The sequence below is a fragment of the Dreissena polymorpha genome, chromosome 5 (genome assembly GCF_020536995.1).
Source record: "Dreissena polymorpha isolate Duluth1 chromosome 5, UMN_Dpol_1.0, whole genome shotgun sequence".
NCBI classification, from domain to species: domain Eukaryota; kingdom Metazoa; phylum Mollusca; class Bivalvia; order Myida; family Dreissenidae; genus Dreissena; species Dreissena polymorpha.
The window spans coordinates 92,954,951-92,978,599 of NC_068359.1; the positions used below are offsets into that span (position 1 = coordinate 92,954,951).

At 32.0% G+C, this 23,649-nt stretch overlaps 1 long non-coding RNA gene across 1 annotated transcript in view; it reads left to right on the top strand.

The window, feature by feature from the left end:
- Window positions 1-2,181: 2,181 nt before the first annotated feature.
- LOC127832609 (uncharacterized) overlaps window positions 2,182-23,649 on the top strand; it is a 146,103-nt gene continuing 124,635 nt past the window's right edge. The window contains exons 1-2 of the long non-coding RNA XR_008026986.1: window positions 2,182-2,435; window positions 23,543-23,611. This is a non-coding gene — a long non-coding RNA (uncharacterized LOC127832609). The remainder of the gene's footprint in view (window positions 2,436-23,542; window positions 23,612-23,649) is intronic.

A 23,649-nucleotide genomic window follows, 5' to 3' on the forward strand; every position in this document is an offset into this window, starting at 1 on the left:
ATTATAACAATAAATATGACAACGTCTATGTCTAATAATACTCGCTAATTTTTAAAGGACATTGTAAACTTACTTTTAAACAATTCGCAAATTAGTCCCGAAATGATGCAGAACATATTTCTAATTTAATTTGCAAACTCATGTATTTTGCTTGTGTTTGACTCGTAACAATCTTCGTATTACCGTTATTTATCGGTCAATAAACAACTCTTAAGTCTTTTTGACGCTTGATTTATTTACAACTCCTATTGTTTGAATTCATATTAATTAAAATTCCGAAACGCTGTTTATTGAACGATAAACAGCGATTAATATTAAGTTATTTATTAAAGATAGATCAAACACAATGTCGTTTCGTCTTTATTGTTTTAGCATATGACTTTGTTTATGTATCTTTTTTTTACAATACACAATGGCATTATTTTGATGCTGGAATAATTTATTTATGCGTAAGAAAAGTGTGTGAACAATTGATGTTAATACAATTTTACAGACGTCAATAACATAATAATTTTGTTTAAATAGAATCAAAATCAGCCGTATTTAGAATATTAAAATTTAAAATTGTCAGTATCAGCCATTCCCTTAGGTATTTTAAGAATATTATATTAAGTTATAAAGGAAAATGTATGAAATCAATAAAATATTAATCACATTATTTATACATAAAAATTCTATTCCGCTGTTTATGGGTCTTAAATCGGTTTTATTAATCTATACGGAACCGTGAAACTCACAACAATAACATGAATATTGATAAAAAATCAGAAAATTTGATCTACCAAAATGCCTTTCTTAAAAACAAGTTACAAAATTATCAGTATTTATAATATTATCTATTTAATTAATAATTATAAATTATAATGTTACGAGACATAAAATGGATCTTTATTTTTATTAGGCGTTTACAATAAATTGTTAGTACCTATAACAATTTATTATATATTCACTAATTATTCAATTAAGTGAAACATCATAGTACATTTGTATAATTCAAAAAGTTAAGTATAAACCAAAAATAAATTCACCTGAATAATATGTTTCATCAAAATCTCAAGATTTTTAAATATTCCAGTTAGCAATCAATAATCCATAAATGGCCAGTTTATTCAGAATAAAGAAGTATGTCCAACCACCAAAAGTCGACTGTCCGTTTGGAATAATTGTATAACGCAAAAACGTTGATAGATCTGCATTCTTAATTTTATTTTCCTAAATGTTTTTAATTTTTAATATAATTATTTTAAATGTTGAAATATATATATATATTGTTTTCTACGAAAATTACTGACAAATACAAACAACACTTTTAAACAAATGTTAAATGTACATGTAATATGTCAAAAGTATGACATTTAATTAAATCTACTGTTATTGTTAAAAATTTATTAAATAAGTTAAACGTTTTTCAAGCAAAAAAATAATTAAGATCTTCATATTGTGTAGAATGACAAATAATGTCTTTCAAAATGAATATAATTGCAATCCATTAAATACAATGTATGTTTAAAAATAATTTTGGTGAAACTATACATTTGTAAATTAAATAATACATAATATATAAGAATGATACTTAATTGCAATCTCTTATTAAAATCAAGATTATTCCACATTTCAAAACAGTTTAAAAACAATGATGGATTTTTATTTATAAAATACGGACCGCATGTGTCGCGCGTTTAGCTACATTTCGTCTTAGATTATTAAGAACAACTACAGAACAGATGTTAACACGTTTGTAATATTGAGTAAAATGCGAAAACTAAAACATTTTTTAAAAAGAACATCGGCAAAACCCTCGATAACCGGTTTATTGTTATGTCATTTAATATTACTTTATGACGATTTCATAAGATTTACCGTAGATTAATTTGAAATTAATAGACTTAACAATTTTCTGTCAGTCAAGATAGGAATTGACGGCAAAAAATGATTATCAATTTCCCGCGTTTACCTAAATTATTAACTACGTTCAGTTTCTTTTTGAAAGCGCGGGAACGGTAAGGTCAGACAGATACAGCCAGTGTAGGAAAACAACCAATAGAATAAAACCAATACTTCACATGATCTCCGCTAGGTAAATTTATCCATACATTATTTGGGATTCGCTCGTAAACTCCGCCTTCGCTGACATAATTTTCTGGCAAGGTTGGGAGAAGTTGAAATCGTCTGCAGCGTGTTACACGGATATCCCTATAAGGCGATAGAATGTTCGATTCCATTTTTATATATAAACTTAAAATCATTTTTTCTTGGTTTATAGACATGTTATATTTATAGGAAATGGATTTTATAAGTGCAATCACTGTATATACGATAATCTGTCTTCAGAGTCGATGTATTAATCCAAAGAACCGCTGAGAACGTCGTCAAACTCCGTGGCCGGGCGGTTCATAGGGCGAATCATCCATGTGAAGTTGGCATAATACACGCAGGTAATTTCCACTTTTTAAACGTTATTCCAATTTAAGTAAATTCGATGTGTGCTTAAATAATGTTGTTTCGATGATTTCTCCATACCATGGTATAACGTAGAAAAAAAAAGCCAAAACAGTTTTAGTATTATTTTAAAAATGATGATCATAGCCTTGAAGCTTGATTGCTCGGAGAAGACAAATTTCGTTGGGGTTAGACAACAGTAATGTTTCCATTATCAAAGTTTCATTTACGATGGTGGAATAAAGTATATTTCGCTTCAACGTTGTCTTAGTGCGCCAGTAAACGAAACCCAGTGAACGTGAACGCCATATATTTAATCGCTTGACCAATGGTCAGATGCTCGTGTTCCGCGCACGTGGTCACGCGTCGTATCCTCGCGAAAAGTGCATTTTCATCGAGTGTTAATCGGGATTGTTTAATAATCCATCGACACTCGGTTGATCTGGTCTCATAACTATGTTCTTAACCGTTCTGGTTTGTTGGAATTAATTTTAAATAACATCGTGCTATAGAAACAAAATTAAAATAATTAGATTTATGTCTATTTATTAGACAAAATGTCCAATGAAGAAGAATCATCCTTTAATTATTTGGTATCCACGCATTTAACACGCATTTAACAAACTGGGTCATCTTTGTGCAGCCATTTTACTTCATTGTTAACAGTGAGTTGTGTACTCCACTGCAGTTAATGATTAAGTTTCCCGACATTAATTCTGTATAACACACACAATATACCAGTGTTAAATACTATATTTATTCCATTCATTAAAAAAATCAGTATCCATCACTTTGTACAGAATGTAAACCATAAAGACTGCACTTAATTAATGTACAGAGAATGTGCACAGAGATTGCATCTAAAAATAGAAATGCATTTTATAGCTTGCAACATTGCATGTGTCTTTGGTGACGTAATTGCTGTGTGTATCATGTGACTGCATACACGCAATTTAAAATCAATTTGCTTTGCTGGCTTAGTTTTCTTGGGATATGTTAGATTTATAAATAATGCCAGAAGTACAGTTTTATTTTTGGCATTGAATAATAAGCAATTAAGCACACACTTTAATTTGTTAACTTCTTGTGTTTGAATAGATTGGCTTCAACCCACATATTGCTATGTGAACAACTTGTTTCAAGTTTGTCTTTTAACTTAAAAGATTCCTATTGCGTGATTTCATTTAGATGCATAACTAATGTAAAGCTAGAATTTTAATTAATATTATTTTGTTTGTTTTAATAAGAGGTGTTTATTTTTTGCTTAATATCCAGTTATTAGCCTTTTTACAATGTTTGGATTGTTAAGTTTTATGTGCTTCATTTAACCATGTTTCTTATAGTTATTAAAATATGCAGCTGTCATTATAATTTTATTATATTAATACTAAAGACTAGACTATGATTTGGAACAAATAAATATCAGCATTTTTATTTGAAGATATATTTATAGTTGACCATGAGTAGGGTTAGACTGTTTCAGACTTAACTTTTATTTTGTATCATACACATTTTCTACTTACTAACTTTTTTTAGAGATTTAATTTTGATTTGGAGAAATATTTATTTAAAAATAAATGTTCATTGAAAACTTACAATGCTTGTTGTTTTTTACAAAAAAGAAAGGACAATTATTTTTTTAGGTTCATTCATTTAATTTTAACTTCTGATAATAATCATAATGTACTTAAGTTTAAGTTTACCAAGTAACATTTAAGGAGGGGACATTTTTTTCAATAAAAAAACCTCAACAAAATATGTTAATTGAGGGAAGTGGTTATTTAAATGCATGCATAAAATACGTTTTATCATTTTTGCAAGTATTACTAAATTGTTGCAAATCTCCTATAATTTTAGTTTGTAGAAATTAAATAATAATGAAGACGCATTTGATGTAAATTAGGAAATGATTTTGTTTAATATTTATAAATTAAGGAAAATCATACACAATTTACTTGCCCATCTAACATTAACATTAACTACATATTTAAGTACTTTTCTATAATTTAATATGTTTATTTTGCTGACTTAAACTATTGTTACTGAGTCAATATTGTTAAATGGTTAAATGGAATAATTTTGGGTTTTGCAGAAAAAAAACTTGTATGAAAATTGTTTATATAAAGTGTTACAGGTATTGTTATGAGATTATTCATTGAATCTTTTTTATTAATTAGGTTATTCATGTATATTCATGAAAATATTTGACAGTATGTTCTAAAGATTTTAAATTACATGGTACCCTATGAGTTAGCTCCACAAATATCAAGTGCAACTTTTTCCAATACCATAGACCAGGACTTGTTTTCTTGATTTGGGGAAAGGGCCTGGCCTTCCATTTTATGCCAAAAAAATTATCAACAAAACTGAGAAAGGGGAATTGTTTTTGCAAAGTATTAAATCTTTGATGAAAAATGCATCATTTTAATGAAATTCTCTTTGGGAAAGGGGCCTTTCTCTTAGGGGTAGTGCTAAATAGGGGAAACAAGCCCTACCATAGATATTTAACATTTTTCAGATTCACATTTGTTAAAGCCACCTTTTAGTAAATAAACCCAGTAAAAATGTAAACATTGCTGCAGAAATATTTTTATTTTAGGTTCACAGTGAGTGTGCAAATGCATTTTTAAGGATAGTGATTATGATATGATATGATGATTATTAAATGATAGCGTTTGTTAATATTAAATTAATAATAATGGTAGCGTTTGTTAATAAATATTTGTTAATATTTTGTTTAAAAGTTTTCCCCAAAAATGTAAACATGAGACGTACCCAGCATTGTGACATAAGGAATCTTATGTTTTGGTCAATGCAATACATGAGGCACATGTCTCTGCTCCCTAAACAATTTATTTATTGATTACAATTTATGAGCAAAATACAATTCTTTTCCACATTCATTTATAATTAAGATATTTTTATTATACTGAATTGTCCCTATCTTTAATTCAGATTGTATAAGTATATAAAAATGTATATTCCAATAGTCTGACAGACATTATATATTTAAAGACACTTCTTAAATAGGCTTTAATTTCATAGTGCAACAGCAGTAAAAACTAACATTTTGACAATAGTTGCTAATCTGGGATCTTTTAATACTGTTTTTATGGCCATCATATGAGTTTTCTCAGAAAATGCAGTGGCGGGGGGGGGGGGGCAAATAAAATATTTGTGTGTGCTATTTGCTATGTCTTCGCTTCTTTCCATCCCTGCTGACTAGTTTAAATAAGTTAAAATGGTACTGAATGAATTTTAAAATGCTTACAGCCATTAAATGTAAAAAGACTTAAAACTGATTTGCCAATTTTGATGCGTCTTACAAACTTCACTATAATTTTGCTGAATTGGTTTGGCTACATTGAACAATATGTTGACCTTTTCTTATTTATAAGATCTCCTTGTCAAAAAGGTTTTTAAAAGATTGCTCAGGAATGTTTCTTGGGTTGCACTCCACACAAAAAGGGAGGTTCTTTCCTCATTTTAAAGCACTTCTGGGACTTTTTTGCATTTAACATTTTTATTTTTAAGTCTGTGAAGCAGTTCAGGTACTTGTTTGCCTCTTGTTTTAGTGAAGTGCAACAAAGTGCAGTAAACCCTATATTAATGTTTGAACACAGTCACACGATTTTGTGGAAACATTGGTTCCTTCAAAGTGTAATTAATCTTTTTTTTTAAAGTTTATGACAAATTAAAATTAAATTAAGATTGATGCAATATGTACAAACTATTTTCTGAAAATCAGTCGAAAACGACAGGTAATTTGTGAGAAAAATCAATGTATATTGGTCATCATTCAATTTGTTTGATGTACAAAATCAGTGTTTTGACAGGATTTATAACCTCAGGTTGTATAATACACAGGATAAAAGTATCCTTGGACTTGATTGGGCAATGAAATACAAACGCAGGTGGTGTTAATTTCTGTACAATACATCTTTCAATAGCAATTAGCAACTCCTATCATAAAAACACCATGGTGTGAATGCTGATCAAATCAATAAGTTGCCGATAATTTGCTGAGGTGTCAAAAACAACACTGGTTCACTCGAGTAGTAGAAGTGGGTTGTTAATTGGGGGCAATAAAGGGATTAGCGATGATAAGTTTTGGCCAGAAAGAGCTCAAAAAGCGAATTTTATTGGGAACTTATAGACCTTATATTGTTTTTAACGAATGTCGGGACAAATCGTCTCATATCGGGATGCCGGGACAAAGAGCCCAAAAGCTGGACTGTCCCGCCGAGATCGGGACGTCTGGCATGTATGATTATTGTCACTTGTGTCACACTGGATTATGTTAAGTCATTTAGTAGGTGTGTGAATATACAGAATCAAAGTCAGGTTCCTCACAAAATCAGTGCAAGGGTGTCTTCTGGCGATGACTGTAACTATTTTCTGTGATAAATCACAAAAGCATTGTTGCATGTGATTAATTCGAGAACTTGTCAATCTACTGACAGCTTCCCAGATATCCTTTAACAGGATGCGGAATATTCCTAAATAATTCCATTTCGTAAACGACATTTGAGTATCGATTTCTGTGAAAGTTCGCAGCAGCTATTGTTTGAGACTGTCTAATCTTTTACATTTTAGGCTATTTTTTTACTGTTTTGTATTCAACTTTTTAGCTTCTGTAAATGATATTTATCAGTATTTATTTATTATTTTTATCATTTGATAGCAAGAAATTAAAAACAAATAAACATATATTTGATAATTAAATTTTTCTTTTCATAAATAACAGATCATATATATACTGATTATATTTGTATTGTGATTGATACACCCCACTTAATTTTGATTACTGGTTACAAATAGCTGGATTGAAAAATGCATGATAACTATTTTAGATTCAAAAATTTATTTTGCTCTGAACATCTGCCATTATGTTAAATCTAAAAAGTTCCAATCATAATTTATATATAATATATTGATGTTTGTAATATTTGCTAGTTAAAGGGCCAGACTGGTCTAGCTGGTAGAGTGCTATAGTGTACATTTAGGGTTTCCCTTCCTGACTATAGACAATCCCAGAATCGATAATATGGGCGCCGCCATATTGGCTATTACGTAACCCGCGATTGAAAACGGTACTGAAGAATTTGACAGATTACAACGTTATCATAGTGCACACCCGCTTTATTCCAATAAACAGTACTTTATGACTTCGCACATCAGGATTGAAAACAAGTGAAACATGAAACCAAGTGTCGACATGTATCACATCCTAAATCAAACAATTTAAATTGAAAATATACACGATATATTCATAAAATATGTGTCTATGCAACAATATTCAGTGACAACACGTAATGTATAAGGCCGATTTGGCATTTTTAAGCATACCTTTCAGCATAATGCCTTTGTATAAAATTTAATTATTTCTTTATGGAATAAAATTATTCAAGCATAATTATAAAGGTATAGCAATCTCTAAAGCGTGAAGTAAATGTTGTGATTTTAGCGTAAATAGTGCCGGAGATATTAACAAAGATCTATCAATATATAAAGATTGGAAACATCCATTCAGACCATATTTTTGGGATAGATCTTTGATATTAATTAGATAGATTTAAGATCGATGTAGACAATTAAATTGATGTCTGCCTTTGTTTAAGCCTATATTATTTCTTATTAAATGTTGTACTTTCTATACTTTCCGGAGATATTCATTAAGAAACGTTGTAAGATAAAAGACTTAGGACGACTTCTTTAATTGAATAATACATCTCTTTGTTTGTCTAAACAGTTACCATTTCGCTATTAATATTTCCCTTGAAAGTGTCATTTTAAAGGTAATTTACAAATCTATAGCCGAAATGAAGTTTGTGATTCTAAAATTGTTTCGTAAATCTTTGTTATCGAAACTCTGTAAGATTTTCAGGTAGAGATTCTTTTTAATTAAAATTATGTATCTAGTTTAGTCCAAAACTAAAGGTGTTTTTAGCAATTTTTTATTTAAAAATCGCTCTCAAGCTAATACAAAAATAACTAGCCGGAAATGAATTTTGTGATTTAAATGAACAAGTATCGGAGTTATTCGCTTGCAAACTGTGTAAGATGTCAGGATTTGTCATACTTTTTTATTGAAAAAGACATATCAGCTTTTGTCTACAACTTTCTTATATTATTATTTAAATAACGTTTTACATGTTGCCTGAAATATTATTAAATTTTCTTTATAACATCTTAATTCACGATTGAAATGTTCAACATGAAAAATAATGAGCCTTAAATAACTTAAATATTTCCAATTGTGTTCTCTATATTTCCTAAACGTATGTCTTCATTAAGTGTTCGTAAAACGGTCTAAATTTACGCTTAAAAAATAAAAACACGCACAAAATAAGTGATTTATTTTTATTTAAGTACGGATTATAAATGACAGCAACATACATCTCTTGAAAAAAACATCAGCGATTAAGGCGCGAACGAATTCGCTCAATGGGAGGCGATGTTCCAAGTGTGGATTAAAAGCGTTTATGGGTTTGCCCGTGACACCACATGTCTGCACATGTGTTGATACCGAAACTAAGATAAGATATCACGCGTCACTTTTAAATAACATGTTCAATGGCAATCAAGACCTTATTCATGCCAGGGACCTACACAAATAGGTCCATGTCCATGCTGTGTGTTATTACTCGTAAACAGATGACATGCTGTGTGTTATTACTCTTAAACAGATGAACCTTACTACTACTAATAACGTAATTTATATTAATAAAAAAAACACGAACTATTATGTGGTTGTCAGATCGATAACAGAAACTCTTTAAATCCTCAAATATATTTGATAAACCCGTTTTGCTTCCTTGTTTTGCGTAGGGACCTATACACATATATAGGTCCATGTTTACTTCTTCAGTACCGTTTTGGAGGCGCGCGAGAGTATTCAGGGGCGGGTAATCCGGGAAGGTATCGATTTCTGGGATTGTCTATTATTAGGAGATAAAGGACATGGAACATTTTCTATATCAAATGTCTCTTATAAATTGGCAGAAATACTTTAAAAATTATGTGAAAGTGAAATTTCCCAATAAACATATGAACTGTTGATCAATTTAGAAAATTAACTGATTCTAAAAATTATCGGGTAAAAATTGATATGTATTTTAAAAATGTATATGGAAATTTTCTGAACAAAATCAGCTGAAAGTGTTCACATTTCAGGTTAATTTTCTAATTAAATATATCTGCTTGTCAGTAAGACAAACACTTGAGGACAGTTGTCTTACATGTATACTGTGGTCTTTGGTTTGAATGATTATTGCAATCAATTGCAGTTGTATTTAGTGCATAAATATATTATAAAGCTACCAAATAAACAAACTGAAGGCAAATTCATATGGACAGCAACTTTATCAATGAGTTTTATTCCCTTGTAGTCTGCTAGAAAGCATAAAATCATGAACCAGCACATGGAAAGATTCCCTCCTGTGGAATGCTTGCTAGTTTTCACCATACATTGATTTTTCATCAGGAGAAAATTTGTTGCGTGTCTCAGTTTATCGCAAGACCCTCGTCTTGGAGTGGCCACAGAAGATCACCAAGGTTATTACATTAACGGTGTTTTTCTGCAAGAATACGCTTGAAATGTGACTTCAAAGAGAAAATTGATGGAAAAAATGTTCTAAGAGTAATGATGGTTTTGCAAACAAAGAAGACTAGAGTGTTAGTAGTACACTTTGTCACACAAGATTGACTTAATACTGTAATATTTAACACTTTGCCTTGGTAATTGTATTAATGCTTTGGCAAATCAAAATTTACTTTTTTACTATTCAGATAAGGAAGGTTAATACTATTTGCAGTGTTGTTGCCATTTTGTATGAATTTGGGGTCAATCCCATTCACAATCTCAAAAAGTATATTGTACCCAAATGACTGGCTAAAAATCCATATTTAAAGTTCTCTTCCCCCTCCCCCCTCATTTCATCTACCTATCCAGCTGTGTAGATTGACACTTAGCAAATGTAATGTAAAAATAGAAATTCTATATATGCCCCCGGTAGGCTGGCATATAGCAGTTGAACTGTCCGTCAGTCCGTCCGTCTGTCCATAACTTTAATATTGGCCGTAACTTTTGCAATATTGAAGATAGCAACTTGATATTTGGCATGCATGTGTATCTCATGGAGCTGCACATTTTGAGTGATGAAAGGTCAAGGTGAAGGTCATCATTCAAGGTCAAAAGTAAAAAAAATACAATCCAAGGGAAGTAATATGCTTTAAAAGGGAGATAATTTCTAAACCTGCTAAATGATATATTAAAATTTTATTTCAAAGTGGCGCAATAGGGGGTCTGAGATTGTCTATTGTCTACCAGTGCACATTAAGGTCTCATTGGCCACCGAGCACTGGTCTATTTGGATCTGAATTATTTCTTTGGCGAATACCCGGGAAGCCGGGGTAAATTTGACCTACTTTGGCTCTAAATTAATCTTTTTCCCCTGAAAGGTCACAGGGGCAGGTGGGGCTACAATAACCTCGTGAAGAGGCCAGTAGGACCTGTAAATAAACTCTGAAACAACAACGGGGCATTGTTTTTCTGACAAACACATCTCTTGTTTGATGTATTATTTTATTGTTTGTCTAAGCAAAAAGGCTATTTTTTCTCAATTTCAGTCAAAACGAAAGTGATGCCGATATTCGGCGTCTTCCCCTACCAGAAATTTTTCCCCTAGAAATACAATATCCCCTCTAAGAATATCATTTTTCCCAAAAATATAATATTTTCCCCTCAAAGATATTTTTTCCTTTGGGTCAGTCGACACTTGTCCAATTTGTACCACGATCTAGCTCTCTCTCCCGACGAACACACAAAACTGGGAACCCTAGTGATGATAAATATAGCAATTAAATAAATACGTCATGGAAATTTTATCCGGGCAACTGATCGCAATAATCACCTAACTATTTCACTGGATTCTGGTCTTGCACAATAGGGTAATTCATCAATTAATTTCCGGAAACCAGTCGAATTTTCATCCGGGTTATAAAGGAGCCAAGATGTAAACGTGAAAACAGAAAAAGTGTCTCACAATTGGCGTTCATACACGAAAAAATATAACGTTCGGACTCGGCAAATACAAAACCCATTGACGCATTTTTTAAGAATGATTCATCAAAAACCGTTGAAACCCAGCAGGATTTGGAGGTAACCGACATCGAACATTGTGAAAGTGAAAGTAGATCGTCTACCAATTAATAATAAAACTGAAATATCAAAATTGACATCGTCCCCTGGCCCCAGTACAGAAAAACAGTTGAAAACATTTCCCATAATTAGATCTACCCCTGCAACATTATTTTCCAAGCCAGACGAAACTCAATCAAAACGTGATAGTCGTTTCAATTCTCAAGTATACGAATCCCGATACCTATGGCTATATCACAGTCAAACTAAACATGGATTTATGTGTAAATATTGTGAGCTATTTGGATCCAGTAGTGACCCAAACATTTCCTATGTCACAACTGGTGCTGTATTAGGGGACAATCCCTCTTGAAACTACTTGAAACTCACAATAATAGTGACAGATACATGCCTCTGTAGATTAGTTATAGACATTGAAATAAACCATTTTTATTTTTCCCCCAAATATGTCTCTTTCGCGCTCTATTTTCACCTTTTACCCAGCGTCCAGCGTCTTCCCCTTTTTCTAAAAAAAACCCCTTTGATTAAATCCACAGTATCTTGCAAAAGATCTATTCAACAACAGACTTAAACGATTCCTTGCTTTAGACCGTCATTGTTTCGGCTTTATTCCTGACGTGTACAAAATATTACAAAGATACAATCTTACCAGCTATCTACATTCAAATGTTTAACACGGAATATTCCCTTCCAAAGGACAGTGGAAGCAAATCATTGAACGCAATATCGTGACGCGTATCAACAAAGACATGGTAAAACGTTTAAAAGATAGAGACCCATGAGGCGTAACGGCGCATGTAATTGAAACTAACGGTTACTCAGTCCTTTATGGTTAATCGCAAAGGACAATAAGAAACTCTTAGCTTTGTGCAAAACCCTAATGAATGGCATCGGCTTTTTAATATCAAATCAGTTCAAGCAGATCTGCATACTGTGTAATCTCAGAACGGGAAGCCTGATTATCCACAAGTTGTGTTACTGTACTGCTATTGAAGCCGAACGTGAGAAATTGTGGACACTTATTTTTGAGACTTGTGGGATTGATGACTTTAAACGCTTCATCCAGATCAGCGCCTTTGACCAATGTGTGAGCATATTAAAGTTGGGCTCTGAAACATCTCAGAAGCATTTTTTGCACCTTGATATAGCCTACTCAATTTGCAAATTGCTACATTAATACAATGATGGTGCTGCCAATGATCAAAAACATGTCCAGATGTTTTATGTTGTTCTTCTTTTTTAATGTGATCTTTTTACTATATTGCAAATATAGCAAATATCTGTATGCGTATTTGATTGTATATATGTATTGTATGACACATATGATATTCCCACGAGGAACTACTTTGACTGTAAACGTTTCACTATAACAGTCTTCTATGGAAGGCAACACTTGTGATTTGTGTTTAGTTGGTCATGTGTCAAAATTCAATATATTTGCTAATCACATATGTTCGCTAATTATGTCTTTACTTTTGTTTTCGCGTTAAGACATATTCTAGGCGAATACATAGTATCATAGTATTTAAGCTAAAACTCAGTCTTTATAAACGTGCGCATTGGTGATTAATCATGCGGCATTATTCTAGGTATTCTTATATCATTAGTGTATATTTAAATTGTTATGTTTATATGTTGTCCTTATCTGTTTTCTCATGTTATGGTTGTATGTGTTGTATGGTGCCTGTACGTGGGTGCGTGTGTATTATTGAATTAATGAACTAAAATCATTATCATTGACTTTATTATGTCATTGACCAAATAATTATATATATACTTTATTATGTTACTTATCTTTGTAAATAATGTATTGAGTTGCTTCACTTTGATCTCTTGTATGTGTATATAATCGGTTGTATGTAATTATTTATAATCTGTATTATATGTTATGCTCTTCATGAATGGAGGAAAATAAAAGTCTATCTATCTATCTATGTGTAAATTTATATCTAATCAAATGAAACATAAAATTATCTAATTCAGCTGGAATTAATGTCTTAAAATTTTCCGGCCTGTAATTCATTTTAGGTAATAATTTGTTTGGTTTGAATGACAACATACATGCAGTTACGTACAAACATTATTACTCCTTCAAAAAACTGTGTCATTATCACTGCTCTTACAGTCAAGTCAATTAGCTTAAGTGGCTTGAAAAATGTGCTTGGCTCAGCAGGCATAATGATAATTGATGAATGCAAAGATAAGGCTACTGTTCATCATTCAGATCTAAAGTGGTTGGTTTGATTGCAGTTGCAAAACACATATCATATATTGCATAGTTGTGTTTCAGGGTTATGGAAGTGATAAATTCTTTATACAGCAGGACTGTAATTTGATCATAGTCTACCAATCAATTACTGAATACTGACCATTAAACAAAAGACCAAACAATCTACAGGGCTTTTCCTGCTATTTAATAAAAGGTCGTAAAATGGATCTGATTCCACAGCCAACAGACCTGATCCAGAACCGAAATTTTAACCCCCCCCTCCTCCGACCCATTTAAAAATAAAATAAAGTGTCTAATGAATATTATATCTCAATGATGAAAATAATTATTCTCATTTAGTTATCTCAAATCAGTGGACTCTTAGGGTGAATTGCATTTTAAAAAAAGCCAGGAAATGGCCTGATGTGCCAATATTTGTTGATAAAAAAATCCCTAATTGGTCCATTTTGTCGATAAGAAATTCCCAAATTTGATATTTTGTTCATTTTAAAAAATCCCAATTTGACCAGACACCTTTTCCCAAAATGGATAAGAAAAACTCTTAAAAAAACGTAATGAAATAAAATAATGGGCACATAATTATGAACATTTTACAATTTACCGCTTGCCAGCTCTCAATCAAATGAGCTGACAAGTCCACAATCAGCCAATCAAATATCAACTTATAACACACCCGTTAGCATAAAAATATTGACAAACAGGGAGAGAAATTATTTTAATAGTTAAAAACTAAAATGTTTATGCCCGTTTAATTTGTGGAGTACAAATTATAAAATATTAGCAAATGTAAGATATAATCATGATGAAACATGCTGTTTATGAAGAATGACTTAAATTTTATATTTTCTTTAGCAACAGTCTTCATTCAAAAAAACATTAATGCATGGTAATGCATCACTGTTCTACAAAAACATTTATCTTTTCCTTTGTATTTCATATTGTTTAAATGGTAGACGGTATATTAGTATGCATAAGGCCAACATTTTTTATTAAAATGAATTTCGGATTTTTTTTCTAAAAGTGTCGGGTAGGAGGACGGAAAAAAAAAAGAAAAAAAGATGGGTGACCAAACATGCACTCATTTTAAAATGTTATGGTATGTAGTTGTTTTTACTAAGCAACCACAGTGATTTTTTTCAAACATGTTAATGTGCAAAATGATCATAATCAGACTGTAGGTCTTGATATGCAGTTTTTAAATTGGTTTGAATAAAAAAAATATCTTAACTAGTTCAAAAGTTATGCAATTTTTTCACTCGTCTATAATAAACTTTTTGGTGATTTTTTATGTTTTTTTTTCACAAGGAATCCATATGTTGCATTAAAAATACTTTATCTCAACAAACAATCAATAAGCTATTGAGGTTTAAAAGAAACATTTATAGTTTATTGTCCAGTAAAAATCAATACCGCAGACAAATACAAATAGCATAATAAAACGCTTTTCAGGGGTTTCACTGGCCCAAACAAAGTTGTCGCCACCTTATCGCAGTGTGAAAACCACCCGTAATTCAAACTTAATCAATAAGGACAATCATTTAAGGAACCTTACTACATTAATGAATAATGGCATTTACTATATTTTTATTACTCTTAGAAGTATGTTAATACATAAATAACAATAAGTACCTTCATAAGTCATAATATTAAAAGCTTTATTTTTATATAAATAACATTTTTTCCACTTGATAAACCAGATAACCAACATAATATAATAACGTTTACAATAATGTAACAGTATGCTGCATAAATGTTTCAGAATTATTTATTAAAACCTAGAATCACACAAATATTATATCATCTGAAAGGAAAAATAAATTAAACATCAGAAAATAAAGCATCTCAATTCAAATTGTTAAACAGTTTATACATTTGGTCATTTGGACATGATATACATCAACTTCTGTTAATTATCAAATTTCACAAATTCTAAAACAACACCTTTTGTTAAAAGGTTTTCTGTTAGTTGTGGTGGTTGATTTCCAGGTTCAATTAAATGAATATTTTTTCACATCTATTTCTTGACAGAATAATTGCCACCATCCATTCTTGTTGTCTGAAATAACACAAAACATATTTTTTCAAACTATATACAACAAATCAACACATAAATGCCACTATCTGTATATATGTCAGAATTTTAACTCGAAATATAGTACATCGAGTGAAGGACCTACTTTTGATTTCAGAAATAGTTGGTATCTTATTAAAATATATCGTTCCCAGAACATTTTAATAATGGAACTGTTTAACACAAATGCCTGTTGAAACAAGTTAACATGTATTTTTGTCATGGTATTGATTAAAGAAATAGCATCCCTAATAATCGTTATAATTATTGATCTTAGTGACAGTTTATCCCAGGATAACATAATTGATAGTTCAATGTCGTAAAGGAGCCGTTAATCCGATAATAACCCCCATAAACTTGACTATTTTATTTGGACATTCATGGTTTGAAAAAATGGTTTTAAAAACTGTTTTGCGATTTTTGAACTTTTGGTACGAACCAGTTCGGAACAAAACCGAAGTTTCGTACCCATTGAAAATAACGAAAAAACACATTATATGCACAAATTCAACACTACAACTACATTAAACAACACATAAAATTTTATTCTCTAAAATATGACCGTATTTGTGCGTAAAATATTGAATGTTTAAAGTTGAAAGGCTTGAATGAATTTCGCATTGCGAGCACCTGTTAAATTAAAATTGTTCTTTTCTTATTGCTTTCATAATATTTTTTAGTTATTTTAATACTATCAATTTTATAAAATTGTAAAGAAATAATAAAATATTTACTTACAAATCGATTCCATAAAGGATTTCATTTGACGGTTGCATAATTATTGAGAAATAAGCAGACTTTGCTGATGAAAGCGTTGTAGCGTTCTTCAACTTCTTGCACAAACAATGATGGCTTAGCTGTTGGTAAATTCCAGCTCATGTACAGGGTGAAGGAGGTTCATGTATTAATGTGGGTAATTAAAACTGGGTTAACTATGATGATTTATAACTCATTTGAACTTTTTCTAAAACCCGTCAAGCGTTTCGTGTTTAAAAGCCACCTTTTGGCATCCGAAAAAAAAAGATTTTTTTTTTTTTTTTTGGTTTCATCAAAACTTGGAGTCGGAGGGTCCGAAAATCATTTTATTAACAAATTCTGGCCTAATGGAAAAAACTCTTCATTTCATATGATATTTGAAAGATTATAATACTGACATTATTTTATCTGGCATAAATTTATGGTTTAATGCCACCTCATCAATTCATCATTATGGTTACTGACCATACTATCATTAATCAGGTTAATCATAACTTAAACGAACATGAATTTAGTTTATTACTGAAGGTACCTGATATTAGATTGAGTTGTTAAATTTTATCCATTGTGGCACACACTTCAACACAGAAATAGTGTAATCAACCCTTTTCCACTTAGAAGCAAAGTGAAAATAGCTACATGTGATAACAGCATAAAATCTGTTCATGTTATATGCTGTTTGCTGCTCATCAGTATGTAAGGCCTAAATTAAAATTAAGTTTGATTGGCCTTTACCGACCGACCCACTCTTTACCCCCCCACCCCCGACCCAAAATGTTATTGCAATTTCTGAAAACGAATTTCGTTTATTTTCATGTTTTTTCGCCGATCATTAAAGAGCCGACTGCAATATTTATTTGTGTGCGTATTATTATCCCTGTCCATTCTTATCGCCCCTGACCAATCTAGGTCGCTCTGATGGTTGGCATTTCATATGCCGAAATATTAACACAGTAATGCAAGCGTCTATAACGGGCATTGCGATCGGCGGTGTTCCGTGAAAATGGCGTCTCGCCGAACGACATCATACTTAACTATTGGTCCGCGAAAGTAGTGGTATATGTCATACGAGTTTAGGTTTGTTGCACACATGCTGTTAACATGATCCATTATGACGGACATTAAAAAGAAATAACGATGCTCAGCAAAACAAATGACTATCGAATTAACGATGGACGTCATATAATTAGTATGGATTAATGAAAAGCGCGTGGCATTTTAGGATGGAGCATACGTTTAAGATACAAATACAACTCTTTTTTTGGACATGTAATTGTATGTACTGAATATCACAGGACCAGTGTTTGAAAATTGAGTCTACTCGCGAATAAAAATACATCTTACAGTTAGAGGATTATCGTTCGAAAATGAAAAAAAAGACAAACATGATTCGATTTATATGTAAGTGGATCTGTGTTTAATCAGATTAATGTGCATATTCTGCTTTATTATGTTTGCCACACTATTCAGTTTACTGTAATGGCATGTTAGTGAAATGGATATTTAAAGGTAAACTTATTTAATATATTAATTACTCTTAGCTAAATACATCGACAATACTCAAGTATATATATTTATAGCGTAAATATATCCACAAACTGAAACAAACATGCTTAATTTATTTCCCCAAATCAAGTTTTCATGCTTATGTTTGCCCTTTTGTGAATTTACTTTGCCATGCCAGACTAATGGCTCTATGCAATCCCTGGTCAAACACTTAAAATTTAGGCCTGTGAAAATTTCAACTGGCCTGTGAATTTTTATGCCCCCCCCCCCCCCAGAACGAATGATCGGGGGTATATTGTTTTTGGCCTGTCTGTCATTCATTCATTCATTGTATGTGTGTGTCCCAAAACTTTAACCTTGGTCATAACTTTTGCAATATTGAAGATAGCAACTTTATATTTTCATGCATGTGTATCTCATGGAGCTGCACATTTTGAGTGGTGAAAGGTCAAGGTCATCCTTCAAGGTCAAAGGTCAAATATATGGCTTCAAAGCGGCGCATTAGGGGGCATTTTGTTTCTGACAAACGCATCTCTTGTTTCTCCTGGTAGGCCAGCCTGGCCTTTAAATTGTGACGGTCTTTCGCCATGACTGAATTATTCCATTAAAGGCTTTGGGCTGTCTTTCTACACTCCTTCAATGCTTGATGTATGCTAAAGGGAAAGGTTTAAGTTAAAAATAAAAGCAGTCTTTCAGTTAAAAAATTTCAAATTGCATTTGAGCAATTAACATCATTTATTGAACACATATTTGATGTAATAACACACAAGCATGCATTTGATATTAATATATGCAAGAAAACAGCAAACAAGATATGATTAAGCTACATAGGGCTTCGTACACTGCAACAGTGCTTTAATAACAGTGTTTTAAATATTCATACACTATAAGTGTGTTAAAAATATAATTTCTCAGTCAAATAAAATAAAATATTTTTCCTACCTACCTACCCACCTGTAAAATCTAGGGTCGGTAAAGGGCAAACCAACAATATTTTAAATGTGGCCTAAGGGTTGGAAATGAAGCCTTTAAAACTTGAATTTAATTTAAAAAAAAGGTCTTAAATGAAATTTAACTTTCTAAGGGACAACAAATGCGTAAAAATACCTATCTAAGTGGTAAGCAGCAAAAAACATACATTACATCAGTCAATATATATCTTTATTATTATTTACCTTATTAACAATTTGTTTCAGTAATTGAGCAAGATGATTATGATTGTTCATAACTTACACATAACACGCGCGAGACATTTTAAAACTGACATTAAATGTAGTATTTGTTATTTTACCTCGAGGTTAATTTAAACCTGTTACACAATATGCATACTGAGGTAATTAAGAGTTATTCAAACAGAAAACCATCTAATGTAGGCCAAAAAGAACATTATATGTTGATAATAAGCATGTTTTCTATTTTATATGTAACTGTTAAATCCTTGAAGCAACACTATATAATTATTTTTTTTAGTTAATTGTAAAAATGGGATTTATGTTGAATTTATTTTCCAACATATATGTGATTGTTTATAATTAATATAAGTTAAGAATATTTTGTTCAATACACTGTTGTTTTAAGCTTAAAATTGTTCCAATTACCCTATTTTTGGGGATATGAGACGCGACTGTTGACCAAAGTGACTTGCGTCTTATTTTCTAAAGCGTCCTATAAATGGACAAAAAGAAAAACGAAATATCATATTCTTTTTGGATTTTTTTTTAATAACTTGAAATTGGTATGGCTGTTTTCATTTGAATATTGTATCTTACACTTAGGACGACCGATTTAACTTTGTGGATTTTGGCCAGTAAAATAATCGTTATATAATAAAGACGCTATCAGTGAACTTATGAGGTGACCTGGAATTTTCTTTAGACCAGAAGTTTGTTAAATGAAGATATTCAGCAATATAATTATGGTATGTCAATAATAGATTCTTAATGTGTTTTCAACAATACAATCATAAATATTATTTTTGATTAATTTAACAATAATCATTCCACCATATTGACAAAATTTAATGTATTAAGCATGAGCGCGATGATTCTAGATACTGTTAATAATCGAATCAAATAACAATGCCCGACAAACCACTAAAACAGGTTTGTTCAAAAACGCGCCTATAAATACGGATCCTTCGCGTGTGGCCGGTTGACTCATATGTTTTAATTTCACTTCCATTCTTCTTTTGGTTTTCTGTTTTGTATCTATAGGTTTATGACCAGCAATATGTAATAATGTAAAATAAGCCGCGAAAACTCCGCGTAACATCCCGTACTGCGTGTGATGCAGCTAAGAACTGCACAGAAAAAGACATTCGCTATCCTTGATCTCATTCATTGAACTATCAACGCCGTATATCTTTTTTAAAAGATATTTCTTGTTATATAATAAAAGAGCAGCTTTAATTTCTTCTTACAATGAAGACAATCTTTAGTTAATACCTTTTCACATGCATATTTAACTTGCAATAATTATAGATTCTTAAATACACCATTTAATCAAAACCACTTTAAAGAGTTTTAAGTTTAATACAGTAATTTTTTAAATTTATTATATCATATGGGGAAAACGTTAACAAATATTTACAAGCACGCTTTAGTGTTCTTGTGTTTATAATATATTTAACTTGATTACCTTTCAACATCTTTCATTTGACATCCTCAGTTCAATGCTATAAAATTTCAGTAAACTGTATAGAGTGACAAACATAACAAGAGATTGCCAAGCAATATGGTCCCCTACCGGTGAAACTCCACCATTGTCAGTATTTTTTATTTTTGTTTAATTATGCTCCCCCAATTTTTTTTTCATTTGTTAATATTGAATGTTATTCATCATTTTTGCCGTTTATCATAATTTCTTATCTGCTTGCCGCCATTTTGGACGATGACGTAAAAACAGGCGTGCTCAATCATGAAACATCGAATATCGCCGGTATCCTCCCCAGTAGAGATGTATGGATAGCAATGTAAAATCGTATATATTCGGCTCCTTTCCCGTACCAATATGTAAGTCAGTTGTCGTTCCGCGATAACTCAACACGGTGGATTGGTACTCGTTCTACGACATTATCGCTGAAAAACATTATAATCTAATTGGGATGATTGGGAAAATTTGGCTTTTTGAGAAAATTTTGGTCAGAATTTTTGGAAAAAACATTGATTTTTGTTATTGGGAAGCAGCCCAATATCGGCGGTAATTTTGAGCAAAAAAAATCACTGAACATTGAGATCTGTTGTTTTCGATTAAAAGTTTTGTTGGTCTTTTTAACACAATTAACTCGCAAACAATTTGAAATGCACATTTCCACAAAATTAATTACAAATCAAACACGCCATATCTTATCGCTAAGGTCTTTTAGTTGAGTCATCATTGAAACAAATATTGTACTGTGTACTGTTTAAGGAGAATGTCCTGCCAAAACTGGATTTAGGGTTGGGCGTTTTGAAAACACACTTAGCATGTCTTTATTGTGTGGACTGTGGTGTTTTGACAAAAGGGATTAACACGCGTGAATGCAACTCTGCCGATTTGTCTGTACATAATTTGTCTGTTGGTATGTGTCCGTCGGTTCTCTGGACTCTCTTCCATTAGACAATTAAAAAATAAATTGCCACATTTGATTGCTAATTTGGAAACTGCCTGTTTTGAACACAGCATGTGCTCAGCTAAAAATTTAATGTCAGACATTATAGCCCCGTCACACCAGACTGGCGTCCTTACGGCGACCTAATACTGTGTTTCTGAAAATGTCTGATTGTCGTAGTAAGGACGCCAATGACTTTTTCGGTAAAAATGCTGTGTTTCACCTTTCCGTCACACCAGCGTCCTGGTTTATGGCGTTCTGCGCATCCTCACGGCATCCTTAATACATCCCTAAAGATGCACTGGGGTCGCAGTAGGAACGCCATAGTCGTAGTACGGTTGCAATAGACGCCATAAGGACACAATGAAGTGGCAGTAAGGATGCTATAGTCGTTCTAAGGACACAATAGACGTACAAAGGACGTACTTAAGTCGCAATAGGGTCTTTGAGCGGCGACCACATGACCTCCATGGTGACCTTACAGCGACCCTACCACGCCTCTACTTTGACTATCGCGTCCTTAATAGAACGCCGTAAAAACGCCGGACTTCGGCGACCACATTGAACAGGTTCAAAGTGGTCGCTGTGGGCTCGCATCCTGGGCAATTTACGGCGTCCTCTTGCATCCTTTTGCGTCCTTGTTGTGTTTCTTCGGCATCTATGGCGTCCTCACTACGACCTGGGTCACCGTAAGGTCACAGTAAGGATGCCAGTCCGGTGTGACGGGGGTATTAGTGATTTTTTTAGGGCTATTTTAGGGCTGAAATTTGGCCCCATTTTTATGCTTTCATGCTAAAAAAATCTTAACTTTGGGGACTTATTGGCTAGTTAGAGACATCTTCTTATCACATGCCATACCCTGTTTCCCATGTTATATAACCATTACGAATATTTTTATCGTACACGTGTTACTTATATACTTTTAAGTGTTTTCATTGGCTTATTTCGTTCAATTGACTAATCGCATTGTGTTATTTTGCTGAAGTGACGTTGCAACATCAAATGACGTCAGGAAATGTAAACAACATTCCGGATTAATCATTATATTTGCGTAAATATTTATAAATAATTTGCTCATTTAAAAGCATTTGATAAAAAAGATCTGACACTCGTCATTTCATACCATATTTTATTAAACTCGTCCAGGAAATTTGTTAGTAAGCTCGCCAAAGGCTCGCTTACTAACAAAATTCCTGCACTCGTTTAATAAAATATGGTATGATATGACAACTCGTGCCAGATCCTATATGTAAACAACCACATCATTTCTAACAAGACCAAATTTAAGCCAATAATTTTGCATTTGTAGCAAATTATTTTAGTAATGTTTTATATCAAAGTGGAATATAAACATGTTATAATACTAAAATATGTATAAAAAAATAAATAACTCCCGCTATGCAGTAAAATTCCCAATGCAAAGGGCCCCACCAGCTTTCTTCCAAATCCATTGGACATACAGGTCTATGGTTTAATGAGCATAATTAATAACCTGTCTTTTCATCATGTGTGGGGCAATTCTATAAATAACTTAGATGACCTTGTGGAGATGAAATGTACCTCACAAGTGCTGCTACCACAAGATCAGACGTACAGCTCATACAATTGTCCAAATGTGTTGTTAGGACATCCTTGTCTCTCTGTGACACATCAAGTAACAATTAAATTGGAAGACATGACTTTTTTGTACTCATATAATTAATTTATTTTGTATACTGAAATCAAAAGTGCTAAGTACTACAGTTATGAGGATGATATCACTATTAATATTAAATAAATTCATTTTAGGTCTTCATTGGCAAAGAAATGGTATCAACATGGCTGTGAGAAGATCATTATATGGAAGAGACCACTTTGGTAAGTCTTTGTTACATGTATACAATGCAACGCAGTAT